This window comes from Epargyreus clarus, unplaced genomic scaffold, assembly GCF_041222505.1.
Source record: "Epargyreus clarus isolate Ecla_fem2 unplaced genomic scaffold, WU_Ecla_fem_2.2 ptg000023l, whole genome shotgun sequence".
In the NCBI taxonomy this organism is placed as follows: domain Eukaryota; kingdom Metazoa; phylum Arthropoda; class Insecta; order Lepidoptera; family Hesperiidae; genus Epargyreus; species Epargyreus clarus.
The window spans coordinates 806296-820522 of NW_027332230.1; the positions used below are offsets into that span (position 1 = coordinate 806296).

At 34.6% G+C, this 14227-nt stretch overlaps 1 protein-coding gene across 2 annotated transcripts in view; it reads right to left on the reverse strand.

Annotated features, from left to right (window-relative positions):
- LOC140751468 (phosphatidylcholine:ceramide cholinephosphotransferase 2) overlaps positions 1-14227 on the reverse strand; it is a 118785-nt gene that overhangs the window by 81442 nt on the left and 23116 nt on the right. The gene's annotated exons all lie outside the window — the stretch shown is intronic.

A 14227-nucleotide genomic window follows, 5' to 3' on the forward strand; every position in this document is an offset into this window, starting at 1 on the left:
GTTAACGTGCAAACACCGAGATACAGGGAATGGGAAGAATATAAAGCACTATTTTTTGTCAGTCGAAGAATATAAAGCACTAGTTTTTCAAACAAAAAGTGATGACAGAATCTTTAGCTTATTTCAATGATAATTCCGGGTTTCCGCGTATACATACATTACAGTCGTGTTTAGAGTTGTTCAATTACAGTACACCTAAATATACATGCGAGTCTCGTATGTAGGTAAATAAACATATTAACCTATTGAGGGGCCGAAATTGTAGTATGCTACAACATTAACTTAATTATTTATTAAAATAAACAAATATGTAATTTATGAAGTGATGTATAGGTAGTAAATATAGGAAAATGTGTTTAATAATGATTACCTACATGCGTAGAGATACCCCACGTCCGGCGATCACGCGGATTTCCTGTACTTAGCTAAACATGATAAATAATATACGGATTCCAATTCAACATTAAATGTAATTTCCTTAATAGATATTATAGTAATTTTATGTAATTGCCCTTATTATACTCTTATGGGCATTTTTCATGATTTGATTATAATAAGAGGATGCTGTTGTTATAATATTCTAGGTATTGTAATGATATTTAAAATATGAATTGAATAAGCTTCAAGTAGTTTAAGTGTTGCATGGTTTTATCTTGTTTATTGTGATCATAGATTATACATAGATCATAATCAATTTATCAAAGATTGTGATATAAAAAATAAATATTATAAAAATAGAATTAGGTAATGCATACCTTACGCAGATTACATTCTATGACATTAAGTTAAAAACGAACTATTGAAATAATAGGACAATTGTAGTTAGGTAGTTTGCTAGTGCACATTTTGCTAGTTGTATTTGTAATTTTATGTTTTATTTATTTTAGAAAAAAAAATATGTATTTCGACAACTTACTACTAAATTAAGAACGAAATTGTCTAAATCAACTATTAGTATTTCTTATAAGTACAGCCCGACCGCCTTTTATAGAATTCCGATTCTTGGAGGGACTGATTCGCCAAGACAAATTCAATATTTTACTTATTTGGTTCTATAAAAATAAACAAAAACTACACTCGTAATCACTTAGTGTGCACTTAGGACATAAAAAATATTTCAAATAAGAAATAAAATAAACAGCCGCTGATTTCGTTCATACTACAGTTGAATAGCAAATGCACCTGTCAAGGAAACGACAAAAACGGCCCTCTTCCTCGAGAAGAGATTGTGAATTAATGACATTAAAAGAGGAAGAGGCATTGTGCAGGGCTTTATTCAAAATGGCAGCAAGGTCACCGTTGCGCTCGTCATAAGAAAGTAATGAATGATTAAGGAACTGGTATTTTCCTCGTCTCATTTATTGTATTAAGTTGAAGTGCCTCTAAATTGGTTAAAGATCCGAATTAGAAGCGACCTTCTTACATCCGTTTAATTTAGTACTTATATTAAAAAATATATCGTGAGTGGGCTGGCTACTAATCTATGGGGCTGGCCAAAACAATCCTGGTTAGACTAGTTCCACGTGGCTAGGGATTCCTTACTAATACCAACAAGAATACCGTAAGTCTATAGTAATCTTATAGACTGTTTACCTGAGATTAGCTGGTAATAAAGTGCAAATATTGAAATCTGCTTAAAACCGTTTAATTCCATGCCTTGCAGTCAACAACGGTTATAGCTAATCAGTTTTAAGACAATGTCTTAACGTCCAGTTAAACGCGTCATATGCTTTTTAATCATACCCAATATACCTACCTGAGGTAGGTACTGTGCCTAGAGGCGACTAAAAGGGGGCTTCCGGGGATGCGGACGGCAATAGAGGGACACTCGAACCGTCCAGTAAGCGACCCCATGAAGGACGGCGGTATGTGTGGTTGCATACCTTCGTGAACACCAGATGGTGTGGGAGGAGCGAAAACTGCGCTCCCAGGGCAGAGCCCGATCGGGGCATCGCGCTTGGAGGGCTCCGGTTGTGTTCCGTCGGAGATCTTTGAGTTCTCCAACAAGCGTTAAGGACGGCCACCAGGGGGGTTTTAGTTCGGTAAAAAACCCACATAACCCGGCGACGCTCCCACGTCGTCAGGTACCTTTTGTAGGTTTCCCCCTCGTTAGGAAAAAATAGGTAGGTACTGTACCTGTGATACTCTCTACTACCCGTGATACTCTGTAGTAGTAGAACTTCATGGCAATCGTTACATTCTAAAGGCTAAATTAATCTCAGGACGCTACATATCCAAAACCAACTGTTAATCTAGAGAAAGCTACAACAATATTATTCAATAATGGTACATAACATACCCATTCTATTTCACGCGAAGATTGAATGAGATTACATTTCACGGATGACGTCACAGGGGGTCGTATCTTTTGTGCGATACAAAGAGGGAACAAAGTATACAAGTGTTTCCTATTCCCAAATAGAGGCGTGACGTCATAAGCGTTAGCCAGACAGTGACGTCATTTACTCGCTAAGGCCTCGATCATATAGGTACTGATTTTGTTTTCCAACTCTGTAATTAAGGAAGTTACAAAGTTACAAGACTCGCGAATTCAGGTAGCAAAAAGGGAATTATAAAATCAATTACGTTAAAGATTGTTGCCACGTTTTTAATAGTGCATTCACGGATGTAACATTTTTTAAAACTTAGCAACAAGATTACCTGTGCATGACGACAATATTGTTTTTACCGTTCAGAATGCCGTACTTATACTTATACTTTGTTTCTACAAATAAACTAAGATGGGATGTGAGAGGCTTCGAGAAGACGCGTATTTTCTTTAGGAAAGCGTTGCTGTGTTACCCTATATTGCCCTTTAGGGCAATATAGGGTAGTGTTACCGACGATATGGGCCAAGCCAAGGTCAAGAATAGCGAAATGTTAACGAGTGGGGAGTCTGGCAGCGGGGACACTGCGCTACGGTGGGTTCAGTAGGTGACATGTTCTATTTACATAATATATTGGTTGGGTTTGGTTTTATCTAAAGTTTTACATTCCGGTAAAACTTGAGATGTCATTATTGTATTATTTTCCTTTTTAAGCCTTAATGCATTAGCGATTTCCCCGGTGTTGCGAATGTCCATCACAGACGGCGGTGAGTCGGTGAATGTTTTATATCCCGTCTGCCTTATCACTGGGCTTGAATATAAGAATTTTATCGCAAGAACAAATGCTGAATTAGATAGATTTTAATAGTAGGTCCTATCGAGATCAAACATATGTTTTAACAGCTGTAAGAGCAACAACAACCTATAAGAGCTACGAGGACTTATTTATTATTTGAAGGGACCTCATCAAAATCAGTTCCATTAGCAGGTAAGCGGCGTGCGGAGTGGTTGTTACGAGGCGTAGCGGCGCGTGCACTGACATTCACGCCGACTACTAACGACGCTCTAATTGTTGCGCGGGTCCACTCGCGCACACGATACGGTAACTCGATTTTTTTATAGTACTCATAGGCGTAATGAATATGTTTTACAAAAATGTAAGATAACGTCGAAAAAGTGCATGTAACAAACTCTGGGCAGACTTAAATATTCAGATAGAACATATGAATGAGAGTATTTGGGCTGTAGCCAAACGATCCTGGTTTAAACGTATAGACAAAGTAGATTCGTGCTCATAACACGATAGGTATCATTTTTCAGACAACAATGAACGTACGACCTACGTTCATTGTTGTTATTCTTAGATGAAGAAGAATACAAATATTTAATAATAAAATATAAAACTTTTTGAATGACAGAATTGTGTGGTTATAACATACAACTTAATTATTTGAACATAATAGAAACTAAGAAATACACAATAACTGTATCTTTTGCAAGCTTTCTTAGCATTTACTAAAGTGTAGTTCCTCTAAATTTTGATCACTCGTTTCATTTATCAATTTATTTTGCAAGAGATCCGATTTCCCACTGGCACAATAATCCACTGAAGGACGTATAATTCGGAATAAGGTATAAAAGGAGTATCTGATATTATCAATGGAAACGCGGTCGCGTGCCGGCAAGGCCGCAGTATCTTCTTACATCCGAGACGCTCTGTGCGTACAACTCAACACATTCCATTGTCTGTACTAATAAATCAAATTGAAATATCTTTTTATATTTTGAATGATTGCTGATATTTCTTGAAAGCTACGTTTATATTTTTCTATTTGACAATTTAAGTGGGTTAATCTAGGAAGGTAGAAGTGCAAAATTTGGAGTTACAAAATGTAGAGATGCTGCGTAAAATTGAGAAACCAATATCATACTAAGTCCCTTTGAATTTGAAAACATTATTCCTCTTAACTGATAGATATATTTTTTTTAAACTTTGTAGAGGGTGGAAGTTTTAATACATATTAATTTCTCCGGCAGCACATAGTAAGATGAAAAGCTAGAAGCAACAGGCAAATTGGGAAAGTTCTAGTTTGCGGAGTATATATTGTATAATATTTTCCATTATAAGACTACAATTATTTATGTAGAGTTCTATTATATTTTTGCTGTTGCCTCTAGTAGTATTGTAGTATCTAGTAATATTGTTTATGTCAACTTTATGTATCAGATTTTCTTGAAACTATAGGTTTTTCTAAATGGTTATTTTTTAGTTACTAGTAAAAAACGATTCTAATTTATTCAGACTTCTCCACGAGCCATAACAAATTACCAATGTTCATTTAACTGAAATATACTGACGCATACTTGACATACACTGTACAGTAAAATGGTTCCGATCTTTATATTCTTTGCCAATCATTACATTAAGCTCTTTTTTAACACGCTTTTATTAGCTTGGGTTGTATGTAGGTATGTACGTAACAGTAACGGAATCTTTGAACCCGATGTCTATCCACTTTGAACGTTCAGTTTAATTCAAAATTTTTAAGAATTATCAAAAACCGATGACAATACACGATTTTAATAATTTTGTACTAAATTCAACTACTAAACTCTAAACTCAACTCAACTGATTCCTAGATTGGAAATTATTTTCTACTTTTTAGTTGAGTTTATCATAAAAGCGTGTTTTTTAGTTTTTTGAACTATATTTATTAAATTAAGGAAAAACGAATATTACGAAAATGTAACAATGCTCTTCGTGAAATCTAGTCCAATGTCATGATTATCACTGTCTTGGCTCTGACATAATAGTGAGTCACACTCCATTTCAAATCAATTAGCCTCCTTAACCTCCATTAACATGTTTGTAGAATATTAACGAATTTTAAATTATAGTCTGGACTATCTAACTACATAAATACCTACAAGTTTGTATATCCATGATTTCGCTCAAGACCTGATAATAGCATTTTGTCCACAATTAATTGCAATTTAATTGTTGTGTCAATACAATAACGTTTCATATGAAATTGATAAATTTCATTGGTGATTTGGGAGCGAATTCAGTACTTTTATCTACACCATTAAATGAATTTGAGATTATGAAAGTAGCGCTCGTAGGTCTAATTATAACGCACTTGACGAAAAGCTAATTAAATTAAAAGCTTAGCGTCTAGTCTAATAACTCAACTAGAATTATTTTGCATTAATAAAACTTGCGAATGTAATGTAGTAAATAACATTCCGTTTTTATTTACTTTTAATTGATTCTAGTTTAACTGTGTTTATATTTAATTTATATTTTCGACTATTCAAATTTTTAACTTTCTTTACACGATCACAACTGACAGACAACTTAGAAAGCACATTAAATGATTGGCGGGCTTCAGTTAAGGATAATGTCATGACATGACAATATTTCTCTCTGAAAATATTTAACAAAATATTTGAAAAAGCAAGGTGGACACAGAGGTGCACCCAGGGTGGATGTCACTTTATTTATTTAATATACTGAACAAAAGTATATGTTTCGTTTTATATTACCTAGTCACTACTTTATTTTTTTTATTTGTGATAATCTGTTTTGCATTAAAATATGTATACTCGTAATTTGTGTTTTGTAGGGATTAAATTCGAGAATACACGGTCTATTTATTTATCCACTAAACTCTGTAACATTAATGTTATTATATTTTCGAATATATTAAGAACATAATATGTACCTACTCGTATAGTTAAATAAAATTGAAACCTCGGCGCCATTTTACATCGTCGAACTGACCTACAAACAGTCCACCTGTGTATCAAAGCATTGTGTACTGTGTACTCGATTTATATATTGTTCGAGAAGCACTCGGGAACAATGCAGAGCAGGTGGAGAATGGGTGCACTCGTCCCCTTGGCCCCGATAGCCGATCCCGATTCTTAGGGCACTTTCTCACTATGCAAATATAGATAAATAACATTTTCTACGCTCATAGCCTTAAACTAGATTTTTCTTGTATCGTCCACGATTAGTATCCATACTACACACACATCTAAAAATCAATACACAATCTCTCAAACCCAGAACATCTAAATTCATCATTTAGCTATTTGTTTGGCCGGGGATCGTACCCGGAACCCACTGCGTGTGAGTTTGACGTGTGACCGGTTCACCACGTGGATTATCGTAGTTCGTACATGTATACGAATGCTAATACGCGTATATACAGGGTGAATTTTTAAAACGGGCCTTCAGGGCCAAATTCGAAACTATAAGGATTAGCGAAAAATGCTGAAAGGAGTTACGAAGCCGATTTTGATAAAAACTAAAACTGCATCATTAGTTTTTTAAAATATTTTTTTCCTTAGCCGGGAATCGAACGAGTTCATTTTGAAAAAAATTACACCTCTATATTATTCCACTATCTGATAGTGTCGCTTATAAGGATCAAATTCTGGGAAGTAATGTTATGTGACAAATTAAAGGAAAAGGAAAATTTTGAAGAAAATACGTATTTTTCCATACATTGGCATACTAATCCTTAAGGATTATACATAACAAATGATTTATGTATAATTCTTTAGAAACAGACATAAGTCATACCATTGAAGAATTTGTTGGTTAATCAACTAATTATTCGATGTTATGACTATGACATACGGCTTAGTATGAGAAAGTAATAGTTTGGCAAATAAGTTACCGCCGTTTTTAGTATTTATTTATTAATGAAAATAGAGAACTGATTAAATAGTAAATTCTTATTGTTTGTTGTTCACAACTTCGTTTCAACGTTAAATATGATTTTCTATATCTCTTTTTTTAGTAATCACTCGGATTTGACTCTAAAAAGTAATTCTCGCAAATTGTCAACTTTACATCTGTATTAAACAAAACTCCGTCCATAGCAAGTAAATCTACTTTAATGGTCCTAAAATAACCTTAGCTAAGTCGGACATAAAAATATAAATTATTGGGAAACAAAACGTCCATTTCGAATGATTAGAAACATCGAGCCAAAAAAATGCTAATACATGAAATGTTTAAATTAATGAATGGCGGGAACTTAACTGCCAAATTAAGATGAAAAAATATGTATTTTCTTAAAATTGAGGCTTTTCCTTCAGTTTGTCATTTATCATTACTTTCCAGATTTTGATCCTTATAAGCAACACTATCAGATAGTGGAATAATATAGAGGGTGCATTTTTTTTCAAAATGAACTCGTTCGATTCCCGGCTAGGGAAAAAGTTATTTTAAAAAAGTAATGATGCAGTTTTAGTTTTTATCAAAATCGGTCTCGTAACTCCTTTCAGCATTTTTCGCTCATTCTTATAGTTTCGGATTTGGCCCTGAAGGCCCGTTTTAAAAATTCACCCTGTATAATTAATATTCACAACTACACTCGGAACAAATTTAAAAACTGACTGCAATCTTAAATAAGCTCATAGTCGCATTAGTAGCCATAGAAAATTTTAATACATGTTGCATGCGATTGCTGTAATTCTATAGTAAGATTTGGATAAAATATTTTTTCAGGTTTTCTTATTAAATATGTTTTAAAAGCTCATGTGTTAGTGGCCTTACGCAAACATCGAATACCGAGAATGGTCGAATTCGTAGAATTTTGTATAGTATTTCAATTGGTACCGATTGGAAATATGTAGTACACATTGGAAAATCAAAGTAAGTAGTGGTTGCTTTTTTACAATGTTTGGGGAACGTGCCGGCGTCTGTTTGAACATTGTACAACTGAAATTTTGCTTTCTGTACAATACTTCGATCATAACCTAAATCTATGTAATATTCAGAAAACTTTTGTTCGGATTAAAAACTGTTTGATCTACTTTCATGTTTTTCTTTGAAAAACATTAAAAGAAGCTTTTGTTTTAGTGTGCTTTACTCAATATTAAAAACGTAATTAAAGTTTATCAAATACAATAACAATAAGTTAATATATAATATTTACCTGTCTTAACGAAAATAAGCACTAGCAACAGAAGCATATGTGTTTAAATTTTATCTCATTTCACACACTACACTTCGTTAAAGATTTTAAAAATGTCTCTTAAGATACTTTAAAGTGTAAGCTCTTTTATACATTGTCCTATAGATCCTGATAGCGGCTATACTACTGCTTACTTAACAGTATTAATAAGAACTAAATAAGAACAGGGAGGAGACCCGTGCCCAGCAGTGGGACAGTCTATCAGATGATGATGTTGTATCAGTATGTTTTGGAGAACACTATCACACCCTCGATGTCACACTGGCGCTTCACAACAATGGCACCGCCTTGTGCCACTCATCACCAGACGCTTGGGGCATTAAATTCCGTATTGAGGGCACGGCCGACACGCAGTCTGGCCGCGGAAAGTTCACGCCATTAACTACTACTATAAAGCGATACCACGGGTCAAACGAATGGGGTGACACGACACCAATCACAGGGTTTAATAGATGTAGGTTAAAGGCGATCCTCACTATAATCCAGTACCCATAATGGCGTATGAGAATAAATCGTGGAACTCGTCGGGATATATTTCCAAATTATATTAATGTACTTAGTCAAATTTTATTTTAGTGATTTTCTATTCACGTTGTCTATGGAGATGTTTCAATTTTATTGTCATTTGATAATGCTTGCCTATTTAGCTCTAAAGTATCTGTTTTTGTATTTTGTACCTATAATGTAAGAAGCGATGTAGCGCAGCTTACTGTTCATTGCTTTAAATAGCATCATTCTCTTCCCGGGTTGTCTAGGAAGCGACGAAGAAACTAAATCCTATTCATGTAAAGTTATTTTCTTATATCATGAGGAAACAGAACAGGTTAAAATCTCTTTATTAATAATAACCATCTTTGGAGCGAGTTACTACCTTTATATGAATGAAATAGTAAACGAGCATGCAGTCCATCTGATGAAAAGTGGTCATCGCAGCCTGTGGACACCTGTAACTAACTCTATATCGAACAGCAGTTTCTAAGCATCTAAAACCGGCATTGCCATTCCTGAAGACTAAAATCTCGCCGTATTTAAATCAGGCATCCATCGAACTAATAATAATCGAATAACTTAATAATAATAATATCCATCGAATAACTCTTCCATCGAAATGCAAAAATTTCTTCACGCTAAAATACCTCTCCAGTGAAACTATACTAATTGATTCTACCATCTTTCAAAACAATCTGCATACGATCACAATTTCTATACTTACTTCAGTAGTAAAAAGAAATCTTGTAATTTTTTCATCGACGTGTTTCATCGTTCTAAATTGGGTGAAGGCCAATTTTTATGACCTTCCATGATTATTTTTCGCGAACTAATTCGTTTCACGAACGTATTGCAAAATGTCCCGTGATATATGTAGTCGTACACACGACACACGTGTCGCTTCACATTAATGTTACCGCTAATTAGTCTCCGCTAACATTAAATTATCGTTGTATGTATAATAATTTTCTAATTTGTTCCACAGGTTCGTTATTCGTCTTGATAATTAAATGTAAGCAAAGTATTTTATTTCGTGTTTATTACTAAATATATGTTAACGGGAGTGACATGGATTGCTAAGGTGGCAGAGCTGGTATGGTTCGACCGAGGAGGAACCCCTGCAACGCCTAGTGTAGCAGTTTTGCGCTACGGTTGAAGGGTACGGACGGTGGAAACAATTCTATATGGAGTTTATCTTGTTACATACCAACAGGTGGACTGCAAGCTCGTTTGGTCTATCAATCAATATAAAATCAATATAAAAATATCATCAATCAATCAATCAAAATAAAATGGAAAATGATAATTTGTAAACTTTGTTAAAAATAGAAGATGAATCAATAAATTTTTTTTTCATTATTGCCAATTGAATTGAAATATTTAACATAATGTCTTAAGCATTAAGTTTGTTAAATCAGAGTAATGAAATACTCAGGTAAGCTGCCACTTCTGTACTTTATGCCACAAGACTAAAGATTTAGGTATATATTAGAAACACAAAGCCACTTCATAACTTTAAGTATTGCTAAAGTAAGGAAACAACAAAAATGGCTTTATATTTTCAAGGTAATGTACGCTCGTTTGTTACAGCTATTATAAAGAAAAACATTTCGTACGTTTTACGAATACCTAAACGAGGTATTTTGTAACGGAGTAAACAAGCGGGTAGAATGCAAATAATGCAACATTGGGCTAATAAAGTAAGTAATGTTCTCTCAAAAATGTTTGGACTGCGAAATCCGAAACTCGTCCGTCGCTCCACAGTCAAAATACCGAAATTTGCGTGCCGGGGCCAAGACTACCGGCGTAATTATATTCAGGGCTGGCACGCGATGCATGTACATAATAATATACCTCTACATAACGCTTATCTAATGTTAATCGCCACAATTATTCATATGTATGTGTGTCTTTTTGATTTTATAATTATATTTTTTTAATTCAAGTGAAACTTTATGTTGATGTAAAGTACTTTTTACGAATTGTAACCATAATGATATATCAAGTTAAATAATAATTATTTATTATGATAACAGAGGGTTAAATAAATAAACATAAGAGTTTGTAAAGAAATATTTACATAACTGGAAATTACAGGAGGATTTTAATATGCATCAAAAATGTCACATTACGTTAGTTTAGCCTCAATTTTAAGCTATTTAATTACTTCAATTAAGTAAGTACATTATTTATTATGTTGATCTTTTTGTATGTAGACTCCTCATAGAATTGTACGAAAACCGACTTTTACAATCCTCAGTTCTTTGTTTGTTTTTTTTTTTTATAATATAGGAGTAGCAGATGAGCACCTGATGGTAAGTGGCTACTGCGGCCATGGACATCTGTAATCAATCCCAGATAGGATTAAATATTCCTACCTGAGGTCGGCCACAGTTGCGCCGCTATCCCTGGCTATCCCAGGACTAAGCTGGAATACCTGAGAAAAGTATGTCTTCCGCCCTATACACCCTTCAAACCAGAACAGCAGCGCTTAACATGGTTCATCATCATCAACCCATTACTGTCCCACTGCTGGGCACGGGTCTCCTCTCAGAATGAGAAGGATTAGGCCATAGTCCACCGCGCTGGCCAAGTGCGTATTGGTAGACTTCACATACCCTTAAGATTTTTTTTTTTTTTTTTTTTTTTTATAAATCTCTCAGGTATGCAGGTTTCCTCACGATGTTTTCCTTCACCGTTTAAGCAAGTGATAATTAATTTCTAATACGCACATTAATTTGAAAATCAGAGGTGCGTGCCCTGGGATTTGAACCTCGGACCCCTCGATCGAGAGGCCGCGTTTCTTAACCACTAGGCTATCACTGCTTAACATGGTTGCTTGCATGCTTTTATGAGGCAGAAATAGGTGTGCGGGTGGTGCCGCCGGATTCGATCCGCAAAGGTAGGACCCTTCAAAACCACCACCTTGTGTTTATACCTTGTGATAAAAAATATTTTATATAGTAATATTTGCTTGAACAGCGACATCAGCCCTACACACGGTTGTGAATGATTAATATTATAATTTGATGTGCACGTAGCAGGAGCACGCTAGCGGCGGGGTCATTGCGCCACTCGCACCTCGCACCTAGCCCGGCTCTTACCAGTACCGCTGCCTCGCTGTACCTTACTACTATACCGTTATTATTTAGAGGAGATAGGAACCTTTATTGCAATGTGATTTCTAATTGTTTACAAATAATTGATATAATACCCATTATTCAATGCGATGACATGCCATATTGCCGAAACACGGCATCGACTCAGTATGGGCGCGGACAGCACGATACTGATAGCTTTTATTTTTGATTGACATCAGATACGACTAGAAATTAATAAATTTTAATTTAATTTATTTATTAAGTAGAGAATAATAATATAACCAAATGTTTTGTATTCTAGTATTACTTTTTTACTGTTATAATTTTTACCTCTTTACATACTTGTAGCATCAGCCCTGAAAAGTAGGGTAGAGTACGAGTACAAAATGTAGAGTTACGAGAAACACGCGAGCCAGTGACCCCGCACCGCGCACCCGTCGCTCCGCGATTCCACTAATTTAGCTTATGCTTTACCTCACAGTTAATATTAACTATTGGTTATTTTAAGGTTTTTACCAATATTTTTTACTATTGTAAAAACATACAATAATACGTCTAAAAAAATGAACAAAATAGTTTTTTTATGAAATTCTTTCATTCTATTTACCAAAACTTTTTAAAAACATGTTAAAGAGCAGAAAAGCACACTTATGGGCCTTTGGACAATTTAAAAACAGTCGTTACCGGTTATTCGCTACAGCATCGCTTTGGAACAATTTAGTAAAACATTTTCTTATACCAAGTATTCTCCAGTTTTCGAGAAAGAATCATGCCCAGCAAGAGGACGTAAAACGGCAAGGCAAAGAGTTGCGTAATGGCTACAAGTTTATTCTTTCCAAAACAAATTTCAATAAATAAAGTTATAAGTAACGTTAATCTGTACATGAATCGTAGTATGAACACGATCGCAGGCCTAGTTCAGTAAATCAATAAAATGGGTCATTATTTATTGAATGGCGGGCTGTTGCAATCTCTACATGACCTGGAAACCATTGTGGTTCCAGCGCAAGGTTGCTTCGAACACGCTGTCAATATTTGCACATAAATGAATGTAAATGGCCCGAACTCGCCCTTATAAGGTTACGGAGTTGCGATACTGGTTTTGTAGGTAAAACTGGATGAAACTATGTAAAGGTATTTACATATTTGTAGCTTTGGGAGGGTTATATAACCTCTATTAACGGACTAGGGATGGGCCGTATGATACTCCAGGGACACACGAAAATCTATCTGATATATGAATGTTAACGTGAAAAAATGAAACGATAAAAATGATAAAATATGTTCTTTTCATCAGTACCTACGAAAATAAACGTAGTAAAACTATAAGAATTAGCGAAAAATGCCAAAAGGAGTTACGAGGCCGATTTTAATAAAAACTATACCATTAGTTTTTTAATATTTTCCTCTATATATATATGTCAATTTTATGCGATCCATATATTAATCTGTTCTAATCTTTCTTTTTAATCGATATATTCATTCATAAAAAAATGAGATTAATTACACTACAAGCAATTAATAACACCTTACTACCCGAGTACCCGTTATCATCAATACTACAAATAATGGTTGTAAATTATAAGCACATTATTTAATGCAGTTTTGACATTTACACACTTAAATGTTTTAACTAAAATAAATTAAAGTAATATAAAAAAATAATGAAATTATTTATTATTGTCAGAATCATTTGGATTTGATATTTCGTATTTACATGTGTTCACATGTTAATGATTTACAATACTTTTTACTCTATTCTAATATAAAGCGATTATAAGCAATGTATACATTTTTACAACAATAAAGTTATAAATACGTTACTTTTCTATGATATAAGACAACGACGGGAGGAGGAAGACGGGAAAAGGCTAAGCACTTGATGTCATTAATAATAAGTATTTATATCATGTAAAATTACACGAAAAGCTCATATTATTTACAGTTAGGTAACACAATGAGACGTCAGGGAGCTAATTAACTACGCAGTTTATCATAAAACGTGATTGTGCCTATGACGAACTGGGCATTTGCGTGAAAAAGGGCGATAATTCTGGCCACCTCACCGCCGTCGACCGCGCCCTGCCGCGCTGCCGCCGCTGCCCTGACGCAACGCAGGCTTTCATTGTTCATAGATAAAGTACAACAAACATACTGACTATCTATTCACTTCCCTAAGTGACTAGAAACATACAATTGTAAGATATCGTATGGAAATACCTTTCCCTATATGTATATCAATCAAAGAAAAACCTTTGTAATTGGTCAACGTGTGGCCAATGATTTGCCTACCAAAGTTCTAAATTTGACAATTTCT